A 14,026-nucleotide genomic window follows, 5' to 3' on the forward strand; every position below is an offset into this window, starting at 1 on the left:
TACAGGAATGATCTCTGGGACCTGATCAACATACACTCACTGCTCAGTAGTGCGGGTGGCGGGAGTATGCTCCTCCCCCGGCCTGAGATGTAGCTGCAGCAAGGGAAGCAACCGTGCCGAAGCCAAAGTGTTGTACATGCTCATGAACTATGCCATAGTCTCCTGAAGTGCTGGAAAAGTAGTAGCAGTAGGCGTATCAGGTGTCTGGACTCCGACTGGAATTACTGGCAGTACCTCGGTGGCAGCTCGCACATATGCTTTGGCTGCACAACGTGCGCGTCCTCAGCCTTTACCCCAACCCCGGCCTCTGATGGCTGCAGTAGGGGGCACAGGTGCTTGATCATCTCGGGTAGCGCATGTCCTCACCATCTGTGAGAGAATAAAAGACAGAAGTTTAGAATTGTGATATCCAAATCTCGCGCGACAAGGAAATCAAATGAACTGAAATTTTCCTAACAGTTACATAGCCTCTCGTAGATAAGTATAGACGTCTCCGTACCGATCAGCGAGACTCTAATAAATCGACTTGTGATTCATGACTCCTACGAACCTAGAGCTCTGATACCAACTTGTCACGACCCCGGTTCGGCCTCCATGAATCATCGTGACGGCACCTAGTCTCTACGACTAGGTAAGCCTAACAATGCAAAAAATAAACCAATTTGCGGAAGAAATAATAAAGACGAAATAGTGAAGCAAAACAGTGTTTAAAAGTGCCGCTCGGCATACACAATATCAACTCTCGAAATCTAAACACATTTTCCAAAACCCGGAATCTCATGATCACAAGCCTTTGAATGTCTATAAATATCTAACTCCATAATATCTATCCAAAGGAAAAAAGGAAAATACAGAAGGGCTAATACTAAAAAGGGGGAGTAGAAAGGGACTGTTCTGTCTGCAGACGCGACAGATATACCTCGGAGTCTCTATAAGCGCCTCGTCTCAAGCGTGATGAGTCTGAGTGGAGGTACCTGGATCTGCACATGAAAAACATGAATAGAAAGGGGCATGAGTACACCACAACAGTACTCAGTAAGTGCCAAGCCGAACCTCGATCGGGTAGTGACGAGGAAGGTCAGGGCCCTACTGAGATTAAATAAAATATAAGACGTGATAGTATAAGATAAAGCAGTACAGTTGAAAGATAACCATAAGAATCAATACAGGATAATAAGGATAACTACAACTAAAACAGAAAACAATCACCATGAATACCACTCTTCTCAAAGACAATAATCGGGGATCTCCCAATATCCTGAGGATCTCTTAGTACCCTCAATACATGCCAGGGATTTCTTGGTAACCCGAGGATCTCTTGGTATCCTCAATATATGCTAGGGATCTCTTGGTATCCCGAGGATCTCTTGGTATCCTCAATATACGTGCTAGGGATCTCTCGGTATCCCTTACCTCAACTCAAAGCATCAATATGTACAGGGAATCTCCCGGGTTGTCGTCCCATAGTCCCATAGTAAAACACACTACAACAACACAAGGAATACTCAATTAAGCTAAATTTCGTACCAAGTAAAATAGGTAATTCTAACCTAACATGCTTCATATAATACAATTATGGCAGTTTAAACAATAAAGCAATTAAGTAAATTAAACATGCTTTTCTAAGCTAACAGCAAATTTAAATTTCAAGTAGAGTAAGCAAGAACGGAAAACACAATTTAAGCTACTTAAGTGAAATCAGGATTTTTCAATAATTAGCACAAGTGCGCACTCGTCACCTCACGTACAAGGTATTTCAATTATCACAATACCAAATCCTAAGGGGAATGTCCCCCACACAAGGTTAGGCAAGCCACTTACCTTGAACTAGCTCAAAATCAACCCGAAATCACGCTCTTACCACGAGTACTCGACTCCAAATGATCCAAATCTCTTCAATTCAATTGCATAATGTAAATAACACTTCAAGTAACTGATTCCACCAAGAAATTCTAAGCTAATACTCGAAATTAGGTAAAATGACCAAAATGCCCCTCAGTCCCACATCTCCGAATCGAGTGAAATTTACATTTTTAGAAACCTCGTGCTCTCATGAGTCTATACATAACAAGAATACTAAAATCGGAGTTTAATTGGCCCCTCAAATACCCATGTTAAGGTCTCTTAATCTCAAGCCCTAATTACCCATTTTTCCAAATTTTCACCACTAATTAGGTCCTTAATCACATTTAAACGAGTTACAAAGTCAAAAATATTACCTCCAAGTGATTCCCCTTTGGTTTCCTCAAAAATCATCCACAAAAGCTTCAATCCCATTTAAAAATTGTGAAAAAATGAAAAAGGGTCGCTGATGGGCTATTTAAATAATGCCCAGATATTCCTTCTTCGCGAATGCGGAAGGCCCCTCGTGTTCGCGAAGCACAAATTCACTTGGGCCCAGATTTCTTCATCGTGAACACGATTCCCAGGTCGCGAACGCAATGCAACACTTTCTCCTCCTACGCGAACATGGGAACACCTTTGCGAACGCGTAGGTATAAAACTCTCAGCTTCGCGAATGCGGGAGACACTTTGCGAACGCGAAGCATAAATTCCTCACCTGCTCCAAATCCTCTTCGCGAATGCGAGACCCCACTCGCGAACGCGAAGAAGGAAACCATAACTGACTACTACAACATTGTTTTGCAATTTCTAAGTTCCAAAAATGACCCGTTGAGCATCTGAAACACAACCGAGGCCGCCGGAACCTCAACTAAACATGCCAACCAATCCTAAAACATCATTCAAACTTGTTCCAATCTTTGAAATGCTCAAACAACATCAAAACACCAATTTAGCATTGGATTCAAGCCTAAGAACTTTAAAAACTCTCAAAATATGCTTTCGATCAAAAGGTCCATCAAACCTCATCCGAATGACCTAAATTTTGCACACACGTCACATTCAACACTACGGAGCTATTCCAACTTCTGAAATTCCATTCCTACCCTCAGATCAAAATCTCACTATCGAACCGGAAACTTCAAAAATTCACCTTTTGGCATTTCAAGCCTAAATTAGCTACGGACCTCCAAAACACCATTCGAACACGCTCCTAAACCCAAAATCACCCAACGAAGCAAACGGAACCATCGAAATTCCATTCCGAGGCTGTCTTCATACTATTCCAACTACGGTCAAATTTCCAAAACTTAAGCTCTCATTTAGGGACTAAGTGTCCCAAAATTCTCCGACACTCCCAATAATTCCTCTCGGCAACTCACAATAGCAGAAACAAACACAGGAAAAGCAATTAATAGAGGATCGGGGCATAAATTCTTAAAACGACCGGTCGGGTCGTTACACGAGCTGACGTACACGAGGCCTCGAGGTCAAGTCAGATGCTTCGCTAAAGGTAGTCGATAAAGGGTGAACAATTATGATGAATTTAGTGGTCGATCTTTATGGCCAATAATAAGCAATAAATGAAGAACAATGAATAGAACACAGTAAATGTAAGTAGTGGAGTCAAGAGAATTTAAGTTAGAAAGTAGAGAAAATGTTCTTGTATATTCAATATTGAGTATCATATGTCTTACAAAATGGCAAGGATCCCCTTTTATATGAGGGGGAATCCCAACATAGTACAAATGTATTTATTACAAAGATATGGGGCTGGTACATCCATTTAATGCCTTGATTTGGGTCTGAACTAGCCCACTAGACTTTTCCAGCTCTAGCTACGCGCCTTGGGAACTTCCCAATTTTTCACTAGAACCATCAATATGTACTACCCCGAGGTCGGACATCGATAGCCCCTCGGGTGTGAATCTCGATCATAGCCTTGAGCCTTTGACAACGTGCTTATAAGGCATCATGATGATAAAAAATTGGACCCTTCAATTTTACTGTATACAGATAGTCCTCGCGTTTCTTAGAGTGAAACGATAAGAAATGACTTTGATATCCATCTCTTCAAACTTCCCGTGATGATATCATACTTATGACGTAAGCCGTTGTGATAACTGAGGCGTCCCGTTGGTTCACCTTTCTAGAATCATTCAATGTATCTTTCCGTAATCATTCGATGTACTGCTGATTCACATTTTCAGAAGTGATAACATCGCCGCCAGTCCAGTTCCTAAAACGCATTGATTGCGCCTGTCGGTACGTCTTTCAAAGACATTAATTGCGTTGTCGGTTACGCTGCCACACTTTCTATAAATGGAAGCCTTCTTGAACCAAAACTTCAGTCAAATATTCTTCAACAACCTTTTACCTTTTTCTTCTCTTCATCATCATCCATTATTATTTCTCATGTTTGAAGTCTGTGTCCTTAAGGTCACATGGAAGTGTTCTCATCAGTTGTGCCAGGGACTTTTTCTAGAGGTTTCCCTTCCGAGCGAGATTGTACTGATTTGTTGTTGTTGTTGTTGTTGTTGATCCAAGGTAATGAGAGAGAAATATCAAATTATCTTCGCATTAAAGGATATGTGGACCACGAATTTCTACTCATCTCCTCTAATTACCTGGTACGGTGCCTCACTCCTTTTGCTTTTCGTGGAGTGAGGTGGTGCCATCTACTAACTATTGCATCATGCACCAGTGCAACGTCTCAACAAGTGGCTTTACAATAGTAGTGTTGGTGAGACCCATGCTCGCTAGATTTTTCACCGAGCCACTTCTTCATATTTTTATGCTTCTTCATCTTTTTCTTCTTCCTCCTCATCATTTTATGCTTCTTCTTTAATCTTGAAGATGTCGTTTGAAAGATAGAGAGGAGGCCCCGAGGGAATGGTTCTTGAAGACATTGCCCCCGAGGATGTAACCCTAAGAGCAGATTAGGCTTGTAGCTGTTATATATATTTTTTCTTTTTACTTTGGATTCTTTGTTTTTGTGTAAGGACCCTTTATGGGCTTTTATAATCATGTGTAAGGACCCTTCGTGGGCTTTTGTAATCATCATTTTCTAATGAAAAAGTTTTTCTTTAATTTTGTACCTGATTTATGCCGGATTTCTTTTTACTTGCGTTTGTAAAACATCTAAGTGCATGATTCTACCGATCGATCTGAATGCCGAGCCCGGGTGTAGGTGTTTCCCCAGTCCTTGATCGGTTAGTACGATATCCTGTGGAGCCCTTTGTCGTTCCTCAAACTGGGCTCGAATTGAATTAATACGAGTTTTGGCCATCGGGACCCCCAACTTCGAGTTGAATAAGAGTAGGGCTTCGAAATTTCAGGATGCAATTTGGCCTATCTGACCCCGTTGATGGTCCTCGAGGGGAGGGGGGGATTTGCTCGGATGTTTGAGACTAAAGATAGCCCTTAGGCTTTCGAAGGCAGTCCTCGAGTGAGAGTTCGCTCAAGTTTGGGCGACTTGAAAACCTGTTTTGAACTTAGAGCGAAGATAGCCTTAAGGCGTCATATATAGATCCCAAATGGAGACATGTCTGGACTCGGATATCCCCTGGATTAAAGTAATCGATAGGGTGTTTAACTTGATCCAAAGGCGAGAAATAGCCCTAAGACTTTATTAGTAGTCTTTAAGTGCAAATTGGCTTGAGCTCGAGTAGCTTGAGGGCCAAAGGGTCGGGTAGATGACTCGCATTTACAATAGCAAAAATCCTCGATGTAGGGTACCACCTCGAGGTCAGGCCCATGTGAGTAGATTTTAGAGCTTATCTTCTTTTTGATAGAATTCCTCGAGATGGGGTACCATCTTGAGGCTTGTAATGATATTAATGGCTCCTTAGAGCCTATCTTCTCTTTGACAGAAGTCCTCGAGATCGGGTACCATCTCGAGGCTTGTAATGATCTTAATGGCTCCTTAGAGCCTATCTTCTCTTTGATAAAAGTCCTCGAGATCGGGTACCATCTCGAGGCTTGTAATTATTAATGGCTCCTTAGAGCCTATCTTCTCTTTCACAGAAGTCCTCGAGATCGGGTACCATCTCGAGGCTTGTACTGATCTTAATGGCTCCTTAGAGTCTATCTTCTCTTTGACAGAAGTCCTCGAGATCAGGTACCATCTCGAGACTTGTAATGATATTGATGGCTCCTTAGAGCCTATATTCTTCTTGGCAGAGGTCCTCGAGATCAGCTACTATCTCAAGGCTTGTAATGATATTAATGGCTTCTTGGAGCATATTCTCTTCTTGACAGAGGTCCTCGAGATCGGGTACCATCTCAAGGCTTGTAATGATGTAGGGGTCTTTGATCCCCAAAGCGTCGAGCGGCAGCATTAATTGTATGACATGGTTATGAAACGACCAAGGCAATCCCGCTGGTACATCTTCCCAAAGCGAAAAATGGTTGAGTCAGCATTTTAAATTGGCCTTTAAGGCAGGCGGATAGTCACCGCTCTCTCCATATATAGGGTTGTATTCCCTCTTTTGAGGATCCCGCTATTCTGAGTAGTTATCCTTCTTTGTAGAGTTCTTTTTTCCTGCGTTAGGTCCTTCACCATTTCAACTTTGAAGCCCTTGCTCAAATTCCCACTCCAATTCCTTGTTTTACCACCATCATGGCTGCTATGCCAGGGTTCGCTCGGCAAGGAGAAGGGAGTTCCGCCTCTGGTTCCTGCCTGGTTGATGTTGCACCGTTGGTACCAGGCGAGCCAAACTCTGGACATTTTGTTTCGAGGGGGGACTTTTCGCCAGAAAAACCTCCTAATATTTGGGGTCCTCGGGAGTATGCCTCGAAGTTTATTTCTTTAATAGGAGAGGGGCACCTTGAGTTAGTGAGAAAAGATTGTGGATGGGGGAAAAGTTAGTACTGTGGGTACCTTCCCCGGAAGAGAGTATCACGGATCATGCCGAGGGTTTTCTGAACGTATACACATACCCCTTTACGTTGGGCCCCCTTGATAGGGTCGTGCTTGACTTCTGTCGAAAGTACCAGGTTACCTTGGCACAAATTTATCCGTTATTTTGGAGGATAGTATTGATGATGAGGTTCTTTGTGGAAGAAGCAAGGCTTGAATTCACTCTTACCCATCTCATCAGGCTGTAGCCTTTTCACCATCGAGGTCTGCTAACCCTACAATGCCGATCCACCATGCCTTTCATGGTTGATGATGAAGAAGATGGAGATCGGGGATGGATGATCCGATTTGTCCGAGTACGGACTGTTGATATTATCCTTGTGGAGTTTTTGCTATTTCCTGAGGAATGGAATTTAACACGTAAGTGGTACACTTGAGCCTTCATAGTTTTGCTTATGGCGGAGGCGAGCTCCGTAAATGCACCCTCCTTTCATTTTTGTAGCAATTCCATGGATGTCGTACGAGGTCCCTGACCTGACGGATTGGGCTCAAAATCTAGCGGCACACTCGACTTATAATGAGCATAAGTGGCGAGCTTTGTCTAAGGGTAGATGGGAGGCAAGACACCACGGTACGTGCTATGCAATTTGTTCCCTTTTTGAAAGGCACTTTCTTTTTATGCGTACTAACTCCGTTATCATAGGCATTGGGGAGTTCTTTGAGGCAAGTTCATGTCCTCTAGGAGAGGGAGAAGGATCGTCGGCTTTAGGGCCGAAGGGTAATAATAATAATAATAATAATAATAAGCAAAAAAGGCCTTTGCAGGGCGACAGTGATTATAGCAAGACGAGTTCAACCCGGAGGCTCAGAGAGGGTGTATCAACTGAACCCCCAGCGCTCGAGATTTTTGGTTCTAGAAAAATGATCCCTCCTCCGCTGCCGTCTTCTTCTACCATCGAAGGTACTTCGAGGATCGAGGGCTCTCTACCGCTGACTTCTCCCATCGAAGTCACTTCGAGGTATGTTCGACGCTAGGGGTCGTATATATCGGGAGATCATATCCCAATCGGGGGCGATTCTACTGGGGTAGATGGAGCCAGACTAGTAGATATGCGCTCAACTTTCGAAGAAGCTCAGCAGCTCTACTCTGAGGTGAGTTTTGGCCGTTCATATTGGTTTTATCATTTTGTAATATTTTTACTCTATTATCGAGTTTGTCTTTCATAGGCTTTTAACAAGCTCAAGTCTGAGCTGCTCCGTCGTGAGACCAGGTTGCAAGAAGCCGTAGATGCGAAGAAATACCTCAGGCTTCTTTGCAATGAAAGGGAAGACAAATTGGCACACCTGCAGTATGAGGAGAGTCGAAATCTAAACTACGAGAGCTACCTTGAGGAGCGGGTAATGTTTTTTTCGAGGGAGTGCGTATTTCTTCTTCTACCTTCTGAGGCTAACGTCTTGTTTATTTTAGTTGTAGAAAAAAACGGAGGACCTGGAATGCCTTAGGAGCAAATTTGGTCAAGCCAAGTGCGAGCATGATGATCTAAAGGCTTGGGTGGAAACCCATATATCGGCTAAGAAAAACACTTTGGCCAAGGCTTCCGCCCTCGAAGTGCAACTTTGCAATGCTCACGAGAACAGGTTGGTCCGAACGGACATGATTTCAAGGCTTGAGTCTAAGCTCCTGAAGGTGAAGGCCGAAGTCGTGGATGCCCGGGCTGAAGCCGAACCAATCCGAACTAAGGGTGATAAGAAGGTGGCTGTCTATTTGAAGGACGCTGCCGACGCTTGTACTGAGCTAAGGGGGGCTCTCGACCAGGAGAGTAGGAACAAAGAGTACGTGAGGTGTAAATCTCGGAGGGAAACCCTCGAGGAAATTCATGCTAGGGGATTCAACCTCTCGGAAGAGATAAAGCAGGCGAAGGCAGAAGAATATGGTGTTGAGCTCCTTCTGTCTGATGTCGAAGATAGCGATAAATAGGTCGACGAACCATAGTCCCTGAGGGGGACGTAGATTAGGCCATTCCTTTCTTGTTTTGTGTATAGTGCTTTCAAAGAACTTGTAAATGAAGCTTGTATTCTCTCACATATATGTATAAAAGTAAGCCTCGCGGTTTTATTTTTCATGCATTTCCCTTTGCCTTGATGTTTGTCAGTCGTTAGCTAGATGAATTGGTCTTTGAGTTAAAAGGAATCCTCAGATTCATAGTATGGCCCCGGGGCTCATTGGGCTGGCCCGTAGGCTCTTATGTGTTTGGTCGGTATGACCTTTTAGTATAAGCCGGCGTTTGAGCTCTTATGATTTTGCTCTTAGGCATATTTAGTTAACTGTTTCGGGTTCAGTCTCTAAGTCGGGTTTCGACTAGAGCTCATTTGACCCTTAACCTTTTGAATTTAAAGCTGGCCCTTAGGCTCTTACGCATTTGGTCGGTACGACTTTTTATATGGGCTGGCGGCAGGGTCTCTTACGCATTGGGTCGGTACGACCTCTAGTATGGGCTGGTGGTAGTGGATCTTACGCATTGGGTCGGTATGAGCTCTAGTAGGCTTTATTTTTCCCTCGTTAAGGACGTTTGAAATTGTGTTTGCTTGACTCTTTAATGGTTTGATAAAAACCTCGATTGTGATTCGTTATATGGTGATGATTGAGCACCTAAGGAGGTTTGGCTCGGTGGATGAGTATCTCGAAGCCTATAGTTTGGAGCTGACATGGTCAAAGCTCTTTTGCCTATATCGATGGTAGCCTGTTTAACCGGTTCTTTTCGAAGTAATTGAAGGCCTATGATTTTATAACGATGGTCGGGCATACTCGAGTCGCATTAGTTTGGCTGGTACAGCCTTGTGACCGTAGTCATTATGTTTGGCCGGAGCCTTTTAGTTCCCAAGTGAGGTAGTTTCGGCGTCTATATCGAGGGTATGCCTTATTAGGGGTCTTACTAGTTCGATATATAGCCTTACTTTAAGATCGGGACTATGCCTTTTGTAAGGTCTTATAAATTTTTGCATGCCTTTGAGGTCTTACAGTTTTGGTTACTTGGTACAAGTATAGTTCATGCCTTGCTTGAGGTCTTATAGATATTGTTGTTGCCTTATAAGTCTTACGAGACCGAGGCTGCCCACATAGGGTCTTATGGCCTCAAGTTTTTGATAAGTCGATGGGGGTGGCGACTGGCGGCAGTCCCCGAGTCGTCGAAGAATCGTCGAAAGTTTCTTGGCTCGGGAGCCATTCCTTGAAAACTTGGTATTGTCTCATCGAGGGCTTACAAGTTCTAAACTTGATGTTGCCTCATTGAGGGCAACTTCAATATTTTGACGCCAGTCTCCGAGTGGTCGGGACATTTTTGGCTCTGGAGCCATTTTTGCAAAAAATACCGAACTCCTTAGAAATGTAAACTGCTTTGACGGAGGGGAAAGTATTCTTTGATTACTTGGTACAAGTATACACATTTTTGCTATTAAGGGCTCGATTATTCTATGCGGACACGATTCGTTCGACCATTTGGCCCAGTATATCATTTTCCTATTGAGACCCCATTTAGTGCATCTTGGCTTCTCCGAGGAGGTGTTCTTCCGGGGGGATGCCCCTTAGTATTTGAGGTTGATTGAAATGAAGCCTTGAATACTTTTTGAGTCTTTCTTAGGTAGCATATAGGTGTTGCCTCGTTAAAACCTTGCCGATAAAACCCTTCTTGGGATAAAAACTCGATTAAAGGAAAAGAGTGCAACGTATGCTTTTGGAACCTATGGCCTTCGAGTTGGAAAGCGCTTCGGCCATTTCGGTCGGATACTTGCAATCAGGTTAGTATAAAACGTAATTAAAAAAGGGAGATGATCATACCTTAGTGGTGACGGCGCTTTGGACCTCTATATGATTCAATCGTTTGTTATGAGTACTCGGTACGATCCTTCATTTTGTTTAGTTGGGCGTAGCCGAGAATGTAGCTCGTTATCACTATTTTACTATTTCCTTATCCTTCGGTTCCTTCGATGGTGGAGGTATTGGTGTCGGTGCCATATTGTGCATTGCGAACATCTCTTTTGCCGCATGTTGTTCCCCGTAGATGGTTTTTATCCCATCCTTTGTCGGGAATTTCATCATTTGATAGAGAGTGGTTAGTATTGCTCTCATGTAGTGTATCCACGGCCTTCTGAACAAGGCGTTGAACATCATGTCTCCTTCGATGACGTGGAATTTGGCATTTTGGGTTGTGCCGACCACGTTGACTGGGAGGGTAATTTCCCCTTTCGTTGTTTCACTCGCCATGTTGAACCTGTTGAGGACTCGAGAGGCGGGCACGATTTGGTCAAGTAGTCCGAGCTGCTCCACCACCTTTGACCTGATAATATTGGCCGAGCTACATGGATCCACAAGTACACGTTTAATTTGAAATGTATTTATAAGAAAAGAAATTACCAGTGCGTCGTCATGGGGCTGAGATAGAGCTTCGATGTCTTTGTCGCTGAATGTGAGGGCATCCTCGGGTATATAGCCTCGAGTTCATTTTTCTCTGGTGATGGGTATTTTTGTTCTCCTGACCATGGGTTCCTGTGGAGCATCGATACCTCCAAAGATTATGTGGATGACATGTTGTGGCTCATCTGTTTCACTCTTTTTGGTCGCCTCTCTTTCCCGGAACTAATTTTTGGCTCGGTCGCTAAGGAATTACCGAAGGTGACCTTTGCTGAGTAGTCAGGATACTTCTTCCCAGAGTTGTCGACAATTTTCGATCCTGTGACCGTGCGTGTTGTGAAATTCACACGCTAAGTTATGGTTCCTTTGTGAAGGATCTGATTGTACAGGACTTGGCCACTTTGTGTCTCTGATTTCACTGATGGCGAATAGGATGTCTGAAACGTCAACGTTGAAGTTGTATTCCGACAAGCGGGGTGCCTTCGTCGGCTCTGTGTGCCTATCAAATCCAGCTCTGCTAACATGTCCCCGAGGATTCTGGCCTCGATCCATCCTATGATCATTGCGGGGTATGTTTGCGCCTTGGGGCGTTTCTTCTATCTTCAGTGTATGGTTGATATCTCTCTCTTTCTATTCGGTTTTGACTTCTTTACCACAAGCCTGCTACGATATACCGAGCCTAAGGGGGCTCCTAGTTGGTTATCTTCGACCGTGATCTTCTATTGGTATCGGTTGTGGACGTCCGACCAAGTCACGACAGAATACTTGACTAAGTTTTGCTTCACTTGCTTCGAAGCTACCGAGCTTCGCTCCTTTAGACCTTGAGTAAAGGCATGCACCGCCCAGTCGTCGAACACCGATGGTAGTTCCATTTGTTCCATTTGAAAGCGAGATACAAACTCTCGCAGCATCTCGTTGTCCCTTTGCTTGATTCTGAAGAGGTCAGATTTCCTTGTAGCTACTTTGATGGCACCAGCATGTGCCTTTATGAAAGAGTCTGCCAGCATGGTAAATGAATCTATCGAGTTTGGGGCCAGGTTTGGGTACCACATCATCGCCCCGTTTGAAAGCGTCTCTTCAAACTTTTTCAGTAGGACGGAATCGATCTCGTCGTCATTTAGGTTATTGCCCTTCACTGCACAAGTGTAAGCAGTGACGTGCTCGTTGGGGTCCGAGGTTCTGTTGTACTTCGGAAGGTCGGGCATTCTGAACTTCTTTGGAATGGATTTTGGGGCCGCTTCCTATGGGAATGACTTTTGTACAAACTTCTTCTAATCTACACCTTTCAGGATTGGGGGTGCGCCCAGAATTTGATCGACCCTAGAATTAAAGGTCTCTACCTTCTTATCGTTGTCTTCTATCTTCTTTTCGCCCGACTTGATCCTATTTGTGAGGTCCTTCAGCATTTTTATGATAGCGGGGTCGGTCGCCGACCCGTTGTTGCTTGATGTTTCTGGTGCCTGTTTGGCTCGGGGAGCCGTTTCCGGTGCTACCGTGCTGGGAGTCTTTTGGTGGCTTTGCAGCTGAGCAATCGTCAGTTGTTGTGCTTATAACATTTCAAAGATGACATGAAGGCTAACCCCTTGTTCTTCTTGAGCCGGGGTTTTTTTAGCTTCTTGTTGACCTTCATGGTGTATGCTCCTGTTGCTGTGGGAGCTTATTTCGATGTGTTGAGCATTGCGCGAGACCATATCCACGAGAATTAGTTCTGGTGCATTTTCAGGGTTTCGTGGTGGTATACCAACACCTGGAACATCCACACCATTTTCTCCATGGTCTTCAAGATAGTTGTTTTCACGTGTGTTTACTGAGTTAGACATTTTGACCTGAAATCAAAGATCTTGGGCAAGAAAAAGTGTGAAAGGTAACTTGTGTTATATAGCAAACTAGCAAGAAAATGATCACAATTATTTTTAGCCCCACGATGGGTGCCAAACTGTTTACCGCGAAAATGGTAATTACAATTAGATTTGATTTTGTGGTTCTAAAAATATGTGATATATTTTTATGCTAGTTGTTAGGCAATTGATGCTAAGTGAAAAACTGGAAAATAAGGTAGGAGCTTGTAGATAATGTAATGACCAAACCGAATGATCAGAAATCAGGGCCTCGAGCTGACGTACACGGGGCCTCGAGGTCGAGCCGAATGCCTCGCTAAAGGCAGTCGATGAAGGGTGAACAGTTATGATAAATTCAATGGCGCCTCTTTATGGCCAATAATAATCAATAAATGAAGAACAATGAATAGAACACAATAAATATAAGTAGTGGAGTCAAGAGAATTTAAGTTAGAGAGAATGTTCTTGTATATTCAATATTGAGTATCAGATGTCTTACAAAATGGCAAGGATCCCCTTTATATATGGGGGGATCCCAACATAGTACAAATATATTTATTACAAAGAAATGGGGCTGGTACAGCCATTTAATGCCTTGATTCGGGTCTGAACTAGCCAATTAGACTTTTCCAGCTCTAGCTACGTGCCTTGAGAACTTCCCACTTTTTCACTAAAACTATCGATCTGTACTACCCCAAGGTCGGACGTTGATAGCCCCTTAGGTGTGAATCTCGATCATAGACTCGAGCCTTTGACAACGTGCTTACGAGGCGTCGTGATGATCGAAATTGGACCTTCCAATTTTACCGTATACAAACCAGTTTTGGACTGGTAATTGAAAAATAGTCAGCGTTTACAAAGTCATTGAAAAATAGCCACTATTTGTTGCAACACGGAAAGTTCCAGCATAATATACTGGAGATTGGTGTACCTGTGTATGAATTTCCAGCATATTATGCTGAAACTCCAGCACACGGAAAGTTCTCGCATAATATATTGGATATTGGAGCACCTGTGGAATTGCAAGAAAAAGAAAATGTTGCATGCAATATCTTAGCTGAGTTGTCTCTTGAAAAA

Source organism: Nicotiana tabacum, chromosome 20, assembly GCF_000715075.1.
Source record: "Nicotiana tabacum cultivar K326 chromosome 20, ASM71507v2, whole genome shotgun sequence".
Lineage (NCBI taxonomy): Eukaryota > Viridiplantae > Streptophyta > Magnoliopsida > Solanales > Solanaceae > Nicotiana > Nicotiana tabacum.